We start from the raw sequence: 20505 nt of genomic DNA, 5'->3' as shown, positions 1-20505 counted from the left end.
GTCTGCCTACAAAGTGAGCAACATGCGCCGATGATTATGTTGCCGCTGACAACGACAACAACCACAAGGGCAACGAAAACAACAAGTATTAAAGATAAAGTGCGTATGTTTGGAATGATGTATACCTTATAAGAAGTGTTTAGCTAATATAAAGTAATTTTTCTTTAAAACTTATTTCAAGTTCATAAAAGTCAAGGACACAGACAGTTATCTTGTAAAGAAATTAATATGAATAGAGTTCAAGGATTTATAAGTTTTCTATCATTAGAAATAAGTTACCATTAACATTAGAAACTAGCAATTAAATATTTTTTATAGACACTTTGTAGAGTAATTATTTTACCATTTAAAATATATACATATTTATTAAAAATAACCAAAGCAATACCTGCTTCAGCTATTAAATTTAATGATTTGATTTTGTAATTTTATCGAATTATTAGGATTGAATATTTCCATTTATAATTGTTCTTTATTTGCCCACGGATACATTATACCTTCCCACACAAAACATACCGTGCTCAAAAATAGCAGCAACAGACGACTCCGAAAACCGTCAGCTGCCTTTCCAAAAAAAGAAAAGAACGAAGCTGTTTTCGGAGTCCTATTGGCGGCAAATGTTTGGTGGCCCGAAGCTTTTCATTGACTAAAAGTGGCGCCTGCGCAGCTGCCAATTCCCACCCGCTGGCCAACAAGCTTGAGACTCCGACTTAGTTGCGAGTTCTGGTCCTTAGAATCAGTTCGTTTTTGTCGCTCGTGCGTGCTGGACGTGTTGTGTCAGCGGTGCCCACGGCGTATGAGTGATATCGCTCTTAGTACTCTGGGTGTTGGACGTTTTATTGGATTTTGGCGCAAGTTGGCAAAAAAAGCCGGTTAAACTTCTTACAAGTGTATCTCTCGCCCACTCCACAGGCGTGTGTGTTGCCGGAAATACTTTGAGTAATCGAAAGGCAAAAGCGAAAAAAACGAAAGAAAAATCTAAGGAAATTAACTTGGCACATTCGTTATATTGCGAGAATTGTTTGAGTGCTATTACAGTGTTTTTTTGTTTTTATTTAGCCCACCTGCCAGCCAAAAAAGTAGGTTAATTGACGTGTGCTCTGGGCGTATCTAAAGGCAAAATAATAAAAATATATGTACAAAAACAAACACAAGGGCCACGGCTAGAAGAAGGGCAGATTGGGTAGTCGATTGGCCGCTCGAATAATTGGTCGAAAGCTGCGGCAACTCACGCTAATTGAGAGGTAAGTCCATCATTAAATTTTAAATTTTAATAAAGCTATACAAATTAAACAATAATTTTAATATTACTCATTATTACGCTTTTATTGTTGAATAAACACAACCGAAAAGTTATTGACTTTCGAAGTGCATTATAATTACTTGGTAAAGAAATTAACAGACTGTGGCTGAAAATATCTATTGTTTTTAGTTGAATAGGTTTTGTGTCGATAATTTATTTTCCCGTTGGATAGTTTTAATTAGTTTCTGATACGAGCCAGAGCCAGATAAAATGTAAATCAACCAGCTGACAGCTTTGTTCTGGGCTCGTTAGAACCGGCCTGGTGTTCATTAAAATTAAATAAATTGGTTCAGGCTTTTAAGCTTCAACTGCTCTAGACAATGATTTACATAATTGCTAAATATATACATTGTTGTATTATACTAAATACATCTAAGTATAAGTATTTATCTCTTAACTGGAGGGCAGTTTCTGAACGCCACACAGCTTCAATTTATTCAGGAGTTATTGCGAAATGAGCATAATTAAAACGAAATGCTCAGCCAGAAACTGCAGTGATGAAAGTCAAAAGCTAGGAATAAACCAGAATTAACATCAAACAAATGTTGACCAACCAAATAACCACAAAAAAAAGGACAACACAAAAAAATTAAAATAAACAAAGTGAGCAAAGAGGGAAGTGGCTTCATGGGTCGGTTGCGTTTTTGTGCCTTAAAGGCACCTCCGATGCACATATTTATTAATTTTTTTTTGACGCCACCAAGTTCCTCCTTTATGACTATGTATGGGTCTGTTTGTGTGTGTGTGGTGTGGAGGGGGGTGGTTGGGGTGTGTCAAATTTAAAAGCATTCTTGCTGGTTTGCCTTTGGACGCGAGGACGGCAGGACGATGTCCTGGCAGCTGGCTCTTTCTCTTTCTCTGTGAACTGTATGTTGTGCTTTGTTTTATTATTTTGCGGAAGCTGCGTACCAACATTTATAAAAAGGTTTTTCTTGCTTGCCTGACTACGTGAGCCATACACACACACCCACAAATACACAGACACCATCAACTCCTACACCCTGACGCATATTGCTCTGCATTACCGTTATTTTATGACGGAAGTACATTTAAGCAGATTTTTTTTCACAGGACTCCCCTTCCATCCTTTTCAGCGAACCGAAAAAAAAGGGCTGCCAAAAAAAAAAATTTAAATATTTTCTTTTGTGCTGTTCTTTTCATTTGCCCGTCTCGCTAAAATTTATGGCCAACAAAATTGGAATATGCCCCAAAATAACAGACTTTACAAACTTTACTTCGATTCCCATAAAACAATTCTAACCCTGGGACATGGGTCTCCCAGAAAACGCCTCCAAGAAAAAGTTGAAAAATTGTTTACAGTAAAGATATTCTTTTCGATATCATAACCACATATTTCATTAATTGAAATTTAATACAATTACCCTGTCAGGGTGTGTGGGAAAGTCGGGCCAAAAGTCGGCAGTCAAACACACATAAATTCTCGTATGTTGGGGAGAGATTCTTGGCCAAGTAAGTGACTCGATAAATAAATTTACTTGCCAACTTTTTCTGCTTTCGTCGTCCTCGTTGTCGTCGGCCTCGCTGGCCTTGGGGGGCTGATTGTTGCTTTCTCAAGGTGGATTTGTAGATCTGAGGAATACTTGGGTCTCGTAATAAACAAGACTTGATCGGCGGTTGGGGGAGCCTGGGAGTTAAGTGTGCTTTACTGTGCCAACCGGAATATACATTTTTCATGGAATTTAACTAGATAAATGAGAATAAACTGAGACATATATTCTAGGAACTTTTCTTTTTTTTACTTCCTGAAAGACTAACAAAATAATTATTTGGTTCGTTTAACTTTTTTGGCAACTTTATTGAATCATAAGAGTGGAATGCACTTGTTTATAATTCTTGAAGAAAATTAAATTTAAAACTAAAATAATTGACAATCCGCAAGGTCTTCTTTAGGGGAATCCCCTCCAAACAGCCAGCAAACTCAAATCTCATTTAATTCCCAGACTTTTCACTTTCATGAGCCTCCTTAGGCAGTAAATTATAGAAAGCTATGTGTTATGATATTATCTCAAGGTGGCGGAAGATAATATCATACTGGTAATAATATGATACTGGTCCTGAAGAGCCAGAATTTGCACAGCATTAGCATTAGCAGAGGGGAGAAAAAAGCCAAGCTTGAGCATTTATTAAGTAAGTGAGCTATTCAAAATCAAAGCAGCAGAAAAATCCACAGCCCCCAAGTGGGTTGAGGCGGTTGAATGAATGAATGTGTCGCCTGATTGTCAGGCGAATGTCAAGCTCAAGCTGCAGGGCGTGAAGTCGTTGCTTGCCAAGCACGGCTCCTCCAGGTCCTTCGTCCTTGTCTTCGAAAGTATCTGCTCCTGCACCTGGACCTGCAACAATGTGCAGACATTTATGGCACCAGATGCCGCCGGCAGCAGGCAAATGCCAAGCCTTGAGTGGCATTGCAATAGCAAAATGGCAGGATGGCAGACTGATGGAATGGCGGTAGGGTTTTTCTAATACCGCCGCCATGACATTTCCGTGGTGCGTTTGCCGGAGCTCTGAAAGCGCATTAGCTTTGTCATTTATCGCTGCATACTTTCCGGCGTCTTTGTTGCCAATTCCTAAGGACAAAAGCGGAAAGGAGGCTTATAGTGGCACTTTCACAAGGAGTTGGAAGTTTCACTTAGTAAATAGAACAAAGGCTTTGGAAGAATGTATTTGTAAAATAAATTTTTACTAGCTAATTTTTGGGAAATTTATAGATATGGTATTTAAAATCCATGTTATTTAACCTTCTATTGTCTATTATCTTTTCATTTCAAAGATAAACAGCTGTTAAATTTCTCCTTTTTTATACAATTTGTCATTTTATCTTCTAAAATTTACTAAGAACCTAATCATATTCAGCAAGACAACGAAAATAAGCCTTAGTCTTCAGCCTTAATTTAATTTTAAAAGCATCGGCTTACGAAAACTTTAGGTTAACTCGATTTTCTTCCAGCCCTGTAACCCTTAACCCGCCGACATGTCACCCAGATGTATACATAAATCTTTGATATGCATTCGAGGGCGGTCTTTTGTGTCGCCACCGCTGCTGATGATGTGAGCTGTGCCACATATATTTTGCTTATCAGAGTGCCACTGACAGACGGGTCTCTGGTCTCCGGGAAATGTCAAGGTTCAACATGCTTCGTTAGCTGCATTTTCATAATGTATCAAGGCAATAGGCCTTGTCACCGGCACCGTAATTAAAGGCTTGAATTTTCAATTTTCAGGCATTCAAATTTATTTTATATAGACAAAAGGATTCTCGTCCTGCCAGCCAGCTATCCCGCCTGGCTGCCAACCTCTGTGCATAAAAAGTGTGAACAGTTTTATTGTGTGGAAAATTTGCTGGCTCACATGTACACACACATAATGGGGATGGGGGTGTGTGTTTGGTTAGTACAACCAGCTAGTACCTACTGCCGTCAACCTGAAAATACGCTTGCATAATTTAAAAATGCCCGCATCACTCATACGCACTGGTGTACGAGCATTTCGTACCAGGCGGCCAAGGTAACAATGAAAAGGTCGTCGCTTTTTTCGTTGTTGCCGCAGTTTGTCTACCAGTTTTTTGCTTTTAGTTTTTTATTTTTAGTTTCTCCATTGTTGGTCTTACACTTTTTTTTGTCATTCGTCAGCTTAGCTTCTCTGAATTGGCGTGGGAATTTGTAGAAATATGACAATTTTTGCGGTCATATTTTCCATAAAACTTTCACCATGACAGTGATTCCAATAAACAAAATACAGCAGGTAATTACCATGGGTAAACCATGTAATTTTCTATCTTTTTAGATTTCGGCAGATTTAGAACTCAAATTTACGCTCTTCAGATTGTTTATTTGAATTTAGCTTTAGGCATTTGCCTTTTTTGGTCAGCTAATCCTCTTAAAAGCCATTTTTGGACAAAGCCCAATGCTTTTCAATTGCCTCTTCCGAATGCTTGACAATTAAAAAATCCCTCTGCTTCTCCCTCCCAAAAAAAAAAAGGATAAGAGTGCTGGAATGAATGCAGCTGGCCATGAAAGAGCGTTAAAAAGCGTTGCATGCAGAAGGCCGTTTTGTAGCCGAAACCTCCATGCCCCATCAAATATGCATGTAAAATGCCGCACAGCAGGCTGCATGGAGCAGTTCAACAATTTTGCCTCTGGACAAGGTCCTGAAAAAATAAAAAAAAAATTGAGAAAGAAATATAAATCTTAAATGCTCTGACATGTGTTCAACGAAAAGCTGGAATTTATAAAAAGAATTCAGGAGAATAGTTTTTAAAACTATGAATACTCTTGCAGATTAACTCAGAGTGTGGATTTTAAACAAGGAATATTTTAAATTTTAATGGATAAGGTTTCTAGGGATCTAGATTTTTGATAAGGTTTTGGTAATTTAAGAAGCAAAACACCTTTTAAAAACTTGAATACATATCTCTGACAACTAGCAAGTCCTCTGAATTGTAAAAAAAAGAAAAATAAATTCCCAACTCGACGGGTGGGTGAGTGGCTGGTGTTGGGTCCTTTTTTGGTGATGAAGTGGTTTGAATTGGAGTGCCTCTAGCGCACCACTCTTGTATTTCTGTAGTTGCTTAGCAGCAAATTACTTGGCATGTCAATTTATGCTGATGACACGCTGACAAATTTCCTCACTCTATATAGTTTTCGTGTTCCTGTTCGCTTTTCGCTCTCATCACAGCGGGTAGCCTTTACTCCAAAATTACGTTTATGAGTATTTCTTGGAATATTATTCCATATATGATATGTAGACTTAGAAGGCCAAGAACCCAAAAGCGATAAATCAAAATGAGTATAGGCATTGCTTGTGCGTAGATGAAAGGCGTAGTTCCTAGTGATTTATAAGCCATTTCTTATGTTGCATGTTGTTGGGTTAAAAAATGTTATGGGAGTTCTAGTGATGGGTTACATGTTTATAAAGAATGCATATACCTGCATCGGCTTCTAAACTATATCAGATTCTGACTAAGAACTTATATAATTGATGATGTTATCAATGTTTCTATAACCACTTCAATCTAATACAAAAAACATTTTTTTAAAGATCCAATCACTCAAAAATCGTATAACTTTAAGCAAGTCGCTTACAAAAACACAAAATCGCTACAGGTATATTTCACCTCTAGCATTGGCTTTACTTAAATAGGCAAATTTCCTGGCTTACCCAACGAAGCTTACATATATTCGCAAAAAAAAAAAGGAAACACTTACAAATACCAGTGCAGCCACTGAAGCAGCCAGCCCAAAATGCTTAGATATTTTTTATGCGCAAAATAAATTGAACTTGAGGCGAAGTAGATGGATGGGCGGGGCTTTGGGTGGGACTTCTGTAAAGGCAAATCATTTGGAGTAGACGAAAAGCGACGAAGCGCATAAATTGTGGACTCGTCTCTCGTACACAAACACACATAAGCATACACTCTAGGACATACGTATAAAGCGAGTAAAGTTTTTTGAAGGAGCAGCCCAAAAATGCTTGAGTTGTGTTTCTGCTTTGAGGGATTATACCTGCCGGAAAAGAGAGCCCACGGCCCAGAGCCAAAAAGGACGAAGAAATAAGGAAGGCAGGACCTTTCCCAGTCGACGCTGAAAGCTCATCTCTAGAGATTTCTGCCTTTAAATTATGATTTATACTTGTTTTATAATTTTTCTTTCTTTTTTTGGCAACCCACCAATCTTTTCTTCATGTAGTTACTGATACTCGAATTGGGATTTAAGTTGGAATTTCGTGCCTCTGTCGTGGGCCCTCAAGGCAGTATTTTTTCCGTTTAATCGCCATTGCTATTTCACCCATACTCGAGTCCTGTTTGTGTGAGTGCTTGATATCTCCATAATGTGACGCAAAATGGTTCCACAGCTCCTTCCTGTCCCACCGAGGACATACATTCCCGTTAGCTGTCAAGCCAAAAAGGTTCAATCCATATATATATGTACATATGCATATTTATCTGTAAGCCAACAAATCGATAAAACCCTTCAAATTCTATTGCTGCCGCTTTGAAATTGTCTGAAATCAATTTTTCTGGTAAGACATTTCTTTTAAGAATTAGATATTAAAAGTCGTTTCATTACTAAAAATAAAAATAATAATATAAAAGCTATTTTTTTTAGTCTTCTAATAAATGTTTGCCTATCTTGTTGGCCAAAAAAATACCTTCTTAACTGTTTCTTGTAAGCAAATGTGTAAGCAAACGATGATGACAACCATGATGATTCCAAAAAAAAAACGTTAAGGACATTGTCAATGTTTCGTCCTTGCCTTGACATAAAAATCGAACCTCAATTTTGGTAACGATAGCAAACAGGTAACGATGGCTTACAAGGATATGGCAAAAACGGCTTAAGCCAACCGGAACGGATTAATACCCTTAGTGTGCTTAAAGCCAAGTTATGAGTGCCTAAGCTGGGATAATGGCCAACGTGATAAAAGTTCCTCTGTTCCCTCTAGAGAGAGAACTAAATCGGCTAAATCGATTTGCTCAATTATTGAGAAGCTGGCTAGTGCACTTTCTGATGCAAGTTTAATATGCCAACTGCAATATAGCGTAATCTCTTTGGCCAATAAGAACTTTAAGGCCAACAATACTGTGTGTGTGTGTGGGTCGGGCCACTTTCATTTTGTTTGTAATGTGTCCAATAATAGTGGCATTACGCTCATTTAACATGCACGAACACAGTGAAACGCAGATGGCTAACAAACACACACACTTACAGACTAGCCCGTGTCGATGGCACACATACGCATAAAAATGTCCTTAACCCACTAACACTAGCGGGGGTAGTATTAGCATAATGTGCGTGTGCCGGGCCTACCGAGAGCCTTGTGTACATGTGTGTGTGTGTGCGGAGGATAACAAACCCGAAACCGCTTTGGTCCTCGCTGGCGATGGCCGCCGTTGCCAGGATGTTGGCCATAAACAGGCTAGCCACATCAACCGTAAATTCCTTTGTATACTCTCTGGAGAGTCTGTTGCAATGGGTCTGGTCAAAGGAAGAACTCCTGGTTCTAGTACGAGCCATTACTAGCCTTTAATTATCCTTTCATAATATTTCTATTTAAAAGGGAAGTGGAGAAACGTAAACACTATAAATGCCTGTTAAAAAAAAGTGGCAGGAAATGAATTAATTAATTTTATATTTATTTGGCTTTCAGGATATTTTTATTTCCTTGTTTCCTTTTAATTTTCAGCATGGCAATGATATATTTCCTGCCAGCCGGACAACCAGGCCAAATTCCCTCCATTATTGTTAATGAATTTCTCTCCTATTGTGGACTTCTGTGTCTCATTAGTGCTTCAACTCCGAGACATCTTGCTCCACTGCAAGGATATAGAAACATGTGTGTCGGAGTGATTCTTTTTTTTGAGAAAAAACGAGTTTGGTAGATCCGTTTCCTTTCCCCATTTGTTCCAAGCCGTTGCCTGGTCTGTCCTTTTTTCCTCTCTCCCATAGTATTGTCAAATTTGGCGATTTCGAGGATACTTGCTACATATATCCTTCGAGTCGGGCCTGCTCGGTCAAAGATTAAACACATAATGGGCGCGTGCTTGGGCGATTCAATGGCCGCGTTTTTAATAACATTTTATGCCACTCGTTTTCTGGCCTAAAGTCCTGTCTATGTTAGGCAATAAATGAGCCGTTAAACGCTTTAAGTTGGCCTAAACCCACGCACATTCCTGGCCACATACACATGTGTATTGTATATGCTGTGCTATCCATTTTATTGCCGCTTTATTGTGGGCAAGTGGAGGCGGTTTTTGGCCAAGTTAGGCGTCATAAACGGGTTAATGACTTGGAAGTTGCTTTTAATACGTAGTACCAAAAAATGTTCGCCATTGTTGCCACTCAAGAGCCTTCTTCGCAGGCCTCTTGAGCCAACTTCGCCGTCTTTATTGTTGATCTGGGCCCTTGGCCTTTCCCCCCTATTTTTGGCCATCCATGGCTTTTATCAATTTAATGTCGCTTGTTTGTTTTGGCACAAGCCGCAATATGATTATTTTTTTATGGCCAATTTTTAATTTGTTTACACACATTCGGGGGAGAATAAGCCGAACCCTTTCTTTATCGCAGCCCGTCAGAGTTCGCATTTATTAAACCGGCCTTTTTCCGGACATTTTTCAGACGCCTTTTGTTCTTTTTAAATTGACAACCAGTTGCGTAGTTTTTCCGCCTTTCATTTAGGACTCTTGATTGTTAAACATTTCCGCTCTCAGTTGCCAACAAATGGGCGCCCATTTTTATTTAACACTATACAGTGGGTCCTTTTTGGGGTTGTTATGGTTATTGTGTGTGGGTGCATAAATATTTTATGAAGCCAGTTTTTGATTTATGCCTTTGTGTGTTAGACGTTAGGTGCTAATAGTTGCGTGTATTTTGGCTAATGTTTCAGTCATTTCTGGCAGTTGGCCTCTCATTTCAAATGCGCATAATGGGGGTCGGTAATTATAGGGCTATAAATAGTATAATAGTTTGAGTAACACTCTGACGTAAAATCTGTCACAATATTTTTGATTTATTGGATGAGTTTGAACTCCAAAAAATCCAATTTAAGAGGCTTTTAATATAAAACCCTTATACATACTTGATTACAGCTCATCAAGCAGGCTATCTACCGTCTCGGCCATTAAAAGATATCAAGCAATTTAGGATTTTTTTTTGGTTGTGTGAGAACCGCGACAACAGTAAAAGACAAATTCATTTGAACGTCTGTTTTCATGTGCCGCCTCCTCCTGGCTCGTCCTTTTCATTTCCACTTTTTATGACTCACTTTTTATTTGGCTTCCTTGCTCGTCCTCACGTGCACTTCATTTTGTAATTACCTCGGCACCGAAATACGGCAACGTTCTAAAAATTTGTCGAGTTAATGACAAAATGTTTGAAATTGCCCCTTATAAAAGACATCAGTGAATAAATTTACACATGTAGATGGAGGACTTTTCCAACTGCCATACACACACACAGACACACAGAACATACATAGGCATGGCTCAGGACTTCCGTTCACCATTTGCATTGGACGGGCTTGGGTGGTGGATCCGAAAAGTCACGTCGCAGCATTTTGCCTCGGTCTTTTTCCTTTTCTTTGGGCTTCCTGCCTGTGCGCCTAAAAGTATGCACAAGTTAATTTGATTTCACTGTAAGTCAGACACGCAAAACTAAACTCGCTGGGACCGACACACGACGCCTTTGCCAACTCGGGCGAAAAATCAAAATTTCCGCACATTGCCTATTTTTTTTTTCAAAGCAACACCATTCAGGCGCAGGCAGATATATTTCGGTACGAAAGTGTGAGAAAAAATGTATTTGGAGTTTTTTTTTGCACACTTATGGATGTATTCTGTCTGGAAGTCTAGGTTTTTTGTCGAAACGGTTCTGCTTTCAGACGTCTGAAAAACTGAAAACCTTAACACTCAAAGAAAATCTAAAGAATATTGTATAAAAAATATTTAAGTTAAAAAAGACATGCCCGCCTATTTAATTATTAGGTAAAATTGTTTGTATACTAAATATATTTTCTCATTCTTATATCTATAATTTTTGCATCTAATTTTTTTCTCTGCATTCATATGTACACTTCAATTTGTATTTTGGCATGTGTATTGGTGTTAGCTGGTTTGCTTTAGCCATGGCTGTTTCAATCACGTGCTGCAAGCCGCCGCCTTCGTTCAACGTTGTCAAAAATTTATAGCCAGATAAAAAAAAGAATAAAATAAAAAAGGAGAAATGCCAATCGAGAACAGAGACTGGCACTTAAACTTCTAAAGAAATGAATAAAAATAAAAAAAAAAGGAATAAAAGGTGGCAAATAAAATTAACAGAAATGAAATGCGAGGCAATACGAACATTTTTTTATGCTCGACAAGTTGTTGAAAGTTTTGAAAAGGTGTTCCGGAAATCTCTTTGAGCCAAAGTTGCCGAAACAAATCGAGAATTAAAGTTTTCCTTGAGGAGAAAATGTATTTGTTCGCACTTGAAGCTGGGGGAAAGAAATGTAGAGAGTTATAAGGGTAATAACTAAACATTGAATCGATTGGGAAATATATAATTTTTAATATTATTTTAAATTTAAAGTGAATTTAAAGTAAAGAACATCTTTGAGGCATATGTGTGTGATTGCTGCAATGTGTGGTTATCTTAATGTGACAATTACTGGCACCTGTCCTTGCTGAATTTTCTTTTTGGAAAGCCCAGGTATAAAATCCGATTGTCATTGTTAGTATTGAAGAAGTAAAAATAATACCGTTGAATTTTTCATGCAGACGGCGCGCCAGAAAAATCAATTTTTGACAGGATAAAAGTTTATTTATTTATCTGCTTATTTTGTGAATTTCGCTGGTAAATGAATTTAAAGAAATGAATTGAATTATTTCGTAAATGCGCGCAGACAGCGAATGAAAGATTAAACGAGGACGTCGAGCGTCTGCCAATAATCTCATTTAGTTCCATCAAATTGTTATTGATTTATTATTTCGGTAATGCAATTTACGGATGGCTCTGAATTCGGCCTGGCTCTGAATTATGGCCCGCAAATGGCGTTCTGACCGCGAAACCGAAAAGAGCGCCAAAAAGCAAACGTGACCGGCCGATCTGGTTTTTGGTCGTTGAATGAAATGTCTGCGGTTGGATTGGGTTTCCATTGCGTTAGTTAAGGATTTAGGCCTTTATGAGATAAGGGCACAGATTTCTAAAATGTAATTTAAGGAAGTAGATCCCTGGTACACTAGCTGTTTTTTTATGAAATGCCTAGGTCGAAGGTTATAGCCGTGTCGTTTAAAATGTGACCAATTCAACCAATTGTATAAGATAACTTTATATGTACAAAGTTTTTGTAGGCTATTTTCATTACAGTAATTTTCAAAATTTTAATGACCGTTTTCACATAAATAAGTTTTTATATTCTGATCAGTTACTTATGGGCCTTCAGGCCTATAAAAGCTCCAAGAAAGAAACGGCTTTTTTGGCATTTTAATTTTTTTTTAAGTCGTTCTAATAACTTTATTTTATATTTTATTTTCGTTGAGCCTTTTACTTATATTGCCAAAACTATTTTCTCTAATCATTTATTATTTTATGATTATACTTTTATTTTAAGTATTTTTTTACTCTTTTATCCATGGATTTCCGATTGAATAGCTGAATGTCCAGGTACCCTTGTCCTTTTTAAAATAGTTTTGCTTTACTGAAGCTGTCTACTTGTTAGTCTTCTTATTTTGTGGTTCTACTATATTAAATTAATTTCTAAATTGGTTCTATTTGGTCTTGGTTCTACAGCTGTTTGCATTGTTTTTATTTACTTGTTTTAACTTTTAAATCATAAAAACTACTACGGTAGTAATTATAGTTTACAATACTTTAAAGTCGAAATCGGGAAAATGTGTATTCCCCTTTAATGTTACCATAGTTATTTGTATTTATTTTACACATCCTTTCCCCAAAATAACTTTTAGTATCCTCACAAACCTTAAAATTAACCATAAATACCTTAACCGAAATGTAAATAAGCAAACAAATATTAAATCGTGCATAAAAATACCGAAAAGCAGCCAACTTGAACCGTTTACACTGGGAGAAAACACACCCCCAGACCAAGACCCCACGGACCGCAAAAGTAACAACTTTGGAAAGCCGCAAAAACAGGACCAAAAAAAGGGTCATAACCAAACACAGAGACCAGAGATGGACAGTGTCTAGTGCTTCAAGTGAAAACTGGGGAAAATTGTCATTTCAGGACTTGAATCTCAATGGGCCGTGCCATTGGGGAACGGACCGGAGGCCTAAGGACTTTCACCTATCTGGTAGGCTTTCGCCTTTGGTTAAATGATGTGTGCATTAATCCTTTCAACATGCTTTTCACATTTTTCTTTCTGGTTGTGGGTGGGTTTTTTCTCTGTTCCGTTGTTGTGAGTTGTGAGTTCCATCACTCAGGTCCTTGCCACCTGTGACAAATGTCCTGGACATGTGAGGTAAACTACTACAATGGGCTTGTGTGGCGTGGGTTTTTTGTAACGAAAACTACTCGTACAAGGTCATATATTTTCGTGCCGCTTTGTTGCTTTGCATGCTAATGAAAAATTAAAATTTCCACTACAAAAACTGTGATTCATTAGGCTTCGGAGCTGCCAGGCTGGCAGCAGGCAGGCTGGCTAGAATGGCGAGGAAGGCAGTGCCAGTGAATAATAAATAAGCCCGCTGGCTAATTAAGTGAGGAGGCACTCCCCATTGTCGGCCCCCTTTGAACCTTCACCCCTGGGCCGCCATTTGCATTATACTTTTGTAATTTACATAGCACACGTGTCCTGTGAGAACATTGCCCCATTGCAAGGACCATTCGAGCGAAAGGGCAATCGATTGGGAGGAAAATGGGTGGTTTGCAGAGTGAAGCTTATCCTGTGAATTAAGCATGACTAAACACAGGGAGAAAATGGGGGTATAAAGAAAGAGAAATAACAAAAAGTTTTGTTGTTAAATTTTTTGACAGAAATATTTTTGTTTGAGTTTAAAGTTGACTATTTAATCAACTATTTTATTTAATATATATACCACTTATTTTGTAGTCTGCTTTGCAACCAACTGTTGAGCAAATTAGCCAATTGACGTCAGCTGCTGGAGTCTGAATGAATTATAAATGGTTGTTTTACTTAATTAAGTGCACAATTTTCAATATGAAAATGCAGATATTTTGCTGCATTGCCGAGTTTCAATTTGTACTGAATCAAAGCCGCAGAATTGTAGTTAATTATCCAGTTGGCAGTTATTTAGTTTAGGCCTTGCGATGGCAGCGGGAGCCGCATAGCTCACAACAGCATCAATTAGCCATAAATTCTCATTTGGGGAAAAGAGGAAAGCACTCCAATAAATAAGGACTGGCGCTGAAACAAAACGCCAGAAGTTGGCAGATGGAAATCCATCGCTCTGGCAAGAAGGCGGCAAACCAAAATAATAATATCAGACACTTCACATGCCACAAGCATTCCCCCAAAACACCCCAACTATGCTTATTTGGCTAAACTTAGGGGGGCTAACCCAGGCTACCCAGAGAATATATATGGAAGGTCCTTTCTGAATCATACAATTCACAATTACAATTATTTTTCCTAGTTGGCGGCTGCGACGCATAAAAATCGCAGCTGTCAGTTCAAAAAGCCAAAAACTTCAGCAACAGCATCAATTTTCCACACGCCAGCGAATTTTTCGCCACCAATCTGGTAAATACTACCACTCATATACGTATGTGTGGGTTTTGTGTTTGTGTGTGGGCACTCACCCATACACATACAGAAACGACACACCCACAGTCACACAAACACAATTGAGGAAGACATGTGAACGCAATTTTCACGTGCAAACTTTGCTCTTCCAAAAGGCAACAAACAAACGGAGCAAATAAACCAAGTGAAATGTGTGCGAGCCAATTGATTTATACGAACTCGGAATACACTCTCCTGGGACCCAACTAGATGGTAGTTTTGTGGAAATAAAGTGTGCAGGATTCACTTTAACACATAGAGGGTATAGAGGCATTTTTGTGGGGTTTTGTTGAACATCCACAAATAGGTATTTGGGTTTAAGATTTTTGGCGTTTTCATTAAGAATCTTCTTAGACCTCTTTACAATAATGCTCTTTATATGTAATTCTTGATTATTTTAATGATTTTTTTTTAAGTTTTAACTAATAGAAGTTTATAAACTATGTGTATATTCTGAAAAAATGGATTACATTGCAAGAAAGGACAAACTCAAATTTTTAAATCAAAAGAATGCGAAACAAAAGTATTTCTTTAATCTGAAATAATATAAGTATGAAATATATTTTTTAAAAATAATAAACTATTAAAAAAGCTTTTAATAATAATGAATCTAGAATAATAAAAGGTTAAATTATGTATTAGATGAAGTTTGATCAATTGAACAATATTTTCAGTTTGTGTATTATTTTATTTATCAAAACACTATATGAAGTGTGACTACTAAAAGTTTCTCATTTTATACTATTATAACTTTTAAAATCTTTAGAATCCCCTTCAAATTTTAAGGAATTATACATATACCTCCAAGAACTTATGCATAGAGCATTCGTAAAACCAAAGAAATGCGGCGACTTGGCATAAGTTCAAGCAAATAAAATAAAGTAAGCTGCACAATTTTATTTCATGCGTTGCGGGAAACTCAGTTGGGGTGCTTGCCAGGGGAAGGGCGAGGGGTGTGATAGTAGGGGTACAAAGGGAGGGACGGAGGGGGTCCGCCAGCTAATCTCAACAAACAAAGCGTGAAACTAACAATTCTGCAAATACAGACAAAACCGCACACCCGCACACACAAAAAAAAAAGGAAAATAGAATGCGAGACATGGGGGAGGGGACCACACCATAATAGGGCGTGGGAAATTTGTAGGGGGAGGGGGAGAGTGGGGAAGGAAAAACTTTGTCTTGCTCATTCGCGGGCCAAGATGAAACTTTATTTCAACATGGCAGAGAGCTACCGCCATCGAATTTATTTTCATGTCAGAATATAACGCTTCCCCACTCACCACTCCCCCTTACAAAATCTAGAAAATACTCTTTTAAGTTAGTCGCATTTAGGATTGGCGTTAAATTGGCAAAAGGCGATGGCTAAGCAAATAATGAACTTGCTAATTTGGCTTGGCGTTGGCTCGGCATAATTGGTTGCTTGCAACGCGGCGTATGAGCAATGTTCTGGCATAAATTACGTATACGCAGCGTTGCACATCTTAAGAATCTTAAAGCCGCGCCGAGTAGCCGCATAATACAGAGTGTAAGGACGAAGAAACAAGCAATGGGAGCAACAAGCGGCTGAGCCCCAAAGAGGCTAAGCTCTAATTTTCTCACGTACTTGTAAATTTTGCGGAAAACCGCAACAAATTCACTTATAAAAGTAATCTAGAAAGCGCGTACACGACCGGAAGCACGAAAAGGCGCGCCAAAGTACGGAAAACATGGTAAAAATGCGACCAAAGGGGGTCAGGACCGGGGTTCCCGGTGAAGGGAATTCTAAAAACGAAGCCGTTTGTTGGGGAGGGGGAATAAAAGGAAACAAAAACGCGCACAAAACTCGTCCTTATCCTCGTCCTTGCTGTAGTCGTGTAAAGAATTGCGTTTGTCGCGACACGGCGACAACTTTTGCTACCCACGGGGGGACAGGGGGCTTAGAAGTGGGGGGTGGCAGGAATGGCAAAAAAGCCTGGCAAAAAAGACTTGGCTTTAAGCACCCCTCACTTTATCAAAGATTTAAAAACGAAATGAATGTAAGCACATTAAATGACTTGGACTTGGGACTCTTCCCATTAAAGGTTCATAGCCAAGGACTAGAAAAGATTTCACCCTCGGGGCTAAAATATGGATGGAGGGTGGGTGGGAGCAGCTTGTTTGGCTTCTAGGTCGAATGAAAAAGTTTCAAATGCAAAGTTAGTTTATGGAGAAAACAAAAAAGGATTTAATTGGAGAGCAATTTGTAGGGCGGTTAAGAACAAGACAAGTTGCTCTTATCATTTTGTTTAATTTTCCAAGTCTTCTGGGAAAACAGAATCCGGGTTCCTGGAATCATAATTTCTGGAATACCAAGGATGTTTAAATAATACTTGAAAGGGATGATCTTATTATACAAAATATTGGTTATTTTTTGAGAGAGCTATATAGTAAATAGTTTTTATATAAAGTAGAAAACCCACTTTATTTTATATCTAAAATCATTTAAAAAGTACAAACTTATATCTGCCAAGCAGTTACATGTTTTGGCTTCAAACTTTTACCCTCTTATCAGGACCATTAACCAAAATACCATTAGAAGTCACACAATAGCCTCTGCTATGGTTCCCTTTGTGTGGAATACGACTATTTTTTTGAGTTGAAATCCTTAGAGCTACTGGAAATCTTCAGCAAATGAATATTAAATAACCTGATAAAGTTCCCCCCAGTCCAACCGCGAAATTTCGCCAATCCCCAGAGGCTATATCCGCAATTAGAAAAACAACTTTTTTGCGCTGTTCAACATTCGTTAGAAGCGTTGAAAGTCTGCAAGTCGGTCGCAACAAATCCAATTTTCGGCTGTAAGGCGAAGAAAAAAAAAGTTAAATTATCACAGAGAGAGGAGAAAATAAATTGTAGCTTGGTAAAAAGTTAGCTGGCAACAAGGACAATGCCAGGATAGGCCAGGCCCAGCTCATTCCCTGCCAAAGGAGTTCATTGCTTAACATTACACCCCTAGAGCTATGTGTCACAAATTTTAGAGAGGCGAGTCCTTCACTGTTATTGGGGAAACTTTCGACGATGCTTTTAATAAACTTTTACTTGGCATTTGCCATTTGGCATTTATGACCCAAACACCCAAATATTGAGCGGAAACGGTCCCCAGACCCAGTTCCAGCCCCAATAACAACAAATTTCAATTATGCCATCAAATCTATTTAGGTGTGTAAATATTTTGGAATTCTGTGCCCCCTGCCACTCCGGAATTGTGGCGTGTAATTTACAGATTTTCTTGTTAAGATTGTGGCCAAAGTTTCGCCGACATTGTTCGTAGTTTCTGGCCCACCAGCTGGCCATAATTGGCCTACCAGCGTGAAGAGTCAATAAGCGGCAAGTGGAATGGGCCAAGTTGCACATAAATTTTCTCCTTGAATATTTTACAAACTCATTGTTGGTGCTGGCTGCTGCTCTTGTTGTTTGCATTGTGGAGGCATTAAATTTTGGCTGATTTGATTTTGGTTCAATTATATATACGTTTCAAGACGAAATAAGCTCTTGCCTCGAGAGACTCTTTTGAAGTTCATTAACGAAATGAGACTGGCACTCGAAAAGGACTCGGGCCATGGCCACAACTAAATGTGGCCAACTTACAGGCGTCGCATTCATCGACTCAAATTAATCAATTATGCTTGCGTGTGTGGTTCTGGGCGGGTATTTGTACACTCGGGCCATTTTGTTAATTAATAAAAACGTTAACAATGAACGAGGGTCCTTGTTGTTATTTTCCTATTTACCTTGAAGCAATTTTGTTATTGAAAAAGGCCGTCAATTAAATTAACCAAAGCAAACTAGGGGCAGTCAGTTTTATTCTCCTATATTTGAGTATTATCTATTACCAAATAAAATGAAACGAATTTAATCCCCATTGGTATTGAAAAGCATCTTATCATTGAAACCTAAGCCCTGTCGACTAACTTAATATCCGGCCAGATGTGTATTGTTGTCCCTAAGTACCATATCTCTTTTGTGCACTCCAAATCGCTTTTTCCACTCAAAGAAATCAATCATAGCAACACTTGGCCCATTCATTCCCACTGCCCTCTATTTTGGCTGGATGTGTTCTCTAGTCCCGAAGTCCTGAAGTGCCTGGGTCATTTACTTTATTGATTACAACTTTCTCTTGTTTCCCCGATTTGCCGGCCACAATACAGACCAGAAAATAACAGAGAAAAAATAAGAAACAGCAATTTGAGTTAAGCGTGTCCATAGCCAGGGATATCAAGGATATTCTCGCCATGAAATAACCGTAGAGTGGGTGCAAATGGTTTTGCCACAAAAATGTAACCTTGATTAAAGCCACTTTACTTTGTTTCGGGCTTTGGTTTTTATGAGAGCCAGTACGGGGAGGCTGGAAGTGCATAAATAAATTTTCAATTCGCTCGCATGTCCTGGCAATCACTACAAATAGAGAATTACAAAATAATCACTACAACAGAGGCCCTCCGACCTACACTCTACACCCGCAACATAAAACTGTCATAATTTATGAAGTTTATCATTTGGTGTTCCTGGTTTTGTATTTTATTTTCATTTATTTGTCGGATCCCAGCCCCAAAACGCATTTGTGTCAATTTAAATTTATGTAAACATAAAATGGCCAGCCGAAAAAAATATGAGAAAAACATGCGTCCTGCGTACATCCTTGGATATCACATTTTTCATTCGCTTTTCGTTACTCTTTTTTCCGGTGGGTGCTCCCTGATTGGATGATGAAGTTGATTTATGAAATAAAATACTGGAGTTACAATTACTTTGATTTTTGGAGCATTTTAAAATAAAATTTTATTTAAATTTATTAATTTATTATATGGTCTCTGATTAATAAATATGTTTGTAAGAGTATGCAAAGGCTTATGGAGAGAAAAATGTAAAAATATCCTGGCATCTTGTCTTGTTCTTTATGATTTAATGCGCGCGGCATGCCGTGACGTTCACTTAGGCATGGACAACACAATAAAACTCCACAACAGCCAGAGGAATATCAATATGAGGACCAGGACCAGATAGCATGGGGCACCAGGACAGAGGCCAGCGGCAGCAGGATACGCTTTCCTGGGCCTCCTGCGCACTTTTGACATTTCATTATCCTGTTAAGTATTCAAAAGTCAGAGCAAAAGCAAAGGCAATGGCAATGGCAGGCAAGCCGGCACAAACACAGCCGGGACACAGAAGCAGGAAAAGCAACAAGGACCGGGACATGTCTGAGTCTGGGTGTCCTGGCCCCTTGGTCCTGCTGCGTTACACCAGCTTATCATTTATGCCAAACGCGTTCTTTTTGGCTTTTAGTCGCCATACACCCCGCCACACACTCCACTTCCCACAAACTTTGCCATTTGTTTTGTCTGCCAGTAATGCCATGCGGAATTGCCTTTGTGTCCTTGCCGTTTATGACATTGTATTGGAATCCTGCCGGCATGCCTGTGTGTGTGTGTCTGTATGGGCTTGTATAAATTACATTACATAACAAGCAATATAACAAACGATAACAAACACCTTGCCATACACAAGGAAATGAATCTTCAGATGGGTAAATATATGAAAAAGATGGCAGGAAAAAATAAATACAAAAATAAATAAAAGAAAAAATAAGCAAGCGATTTAATGAAAATGTGGCATTGACTTTTGATTTTCTGGAGAATCAGCTTTATGGACTGTCATTTGTTAATATAATGAAGAGTTTTCTACGCATTTACTGAAAAGATTTAATGAAATTATTCGAGATTATCCATTTTGAAGAAACCTCCTTCCTTTTATGTGGTTTAGTCCTTGTCCTCTCCTGGCTTGGTGTAGAATTCAATTTGACAGTCTTGAGCCAAAAATACGACAATCGATTCAACCACAAAAAGTCAATTAAGTTCAGTACAGAATCTGACTAAATAGTTCTATCAGGCAATTTATTTGCACTCACTCCAACTCGTTTGAAAGGCTT

At 38.4% G+C, this 20505-nt stretch overlaps 1 protein-coding gene across 1 annotated transcript in view; it reads left to right on the top strand.

The window, feature by feature from the left end:
• The first annotated feature begins 729 nt into the window (after positions 1-729).
• Positions 730-20505, top strand: part of LOC6493415 — a 51395-nt gene continuing 31619 nt past the window's right edge. The window contains exons 1-2 of the mRNA XM_014908886.3: positions 730-939; positions 1060-1244. The gene's annotated coding sequence lies outside the window, so the exon portion shown is untranslated. The remainder of the gene's footprint in view (positions 940-1059; positions 1245-20505) is intronic.

This window comes from Drosophila ananassae, chromosome 2R (genome assembly GCF_017639315.1).
Source record: "Drosophila ananassae strain 14024-0371.13 chromosome 2R, ASM1763931v2, whole genome shotgun sequence".
NCBI lineage: Eukaryota > Metazoa > Arthropoda > Insecta > Diptera > Drosophilidae > Drosophila > Drosophila ananassae.
This window is presented reverse-complemented; position numbering and strand designations above follow the sequence as displayed.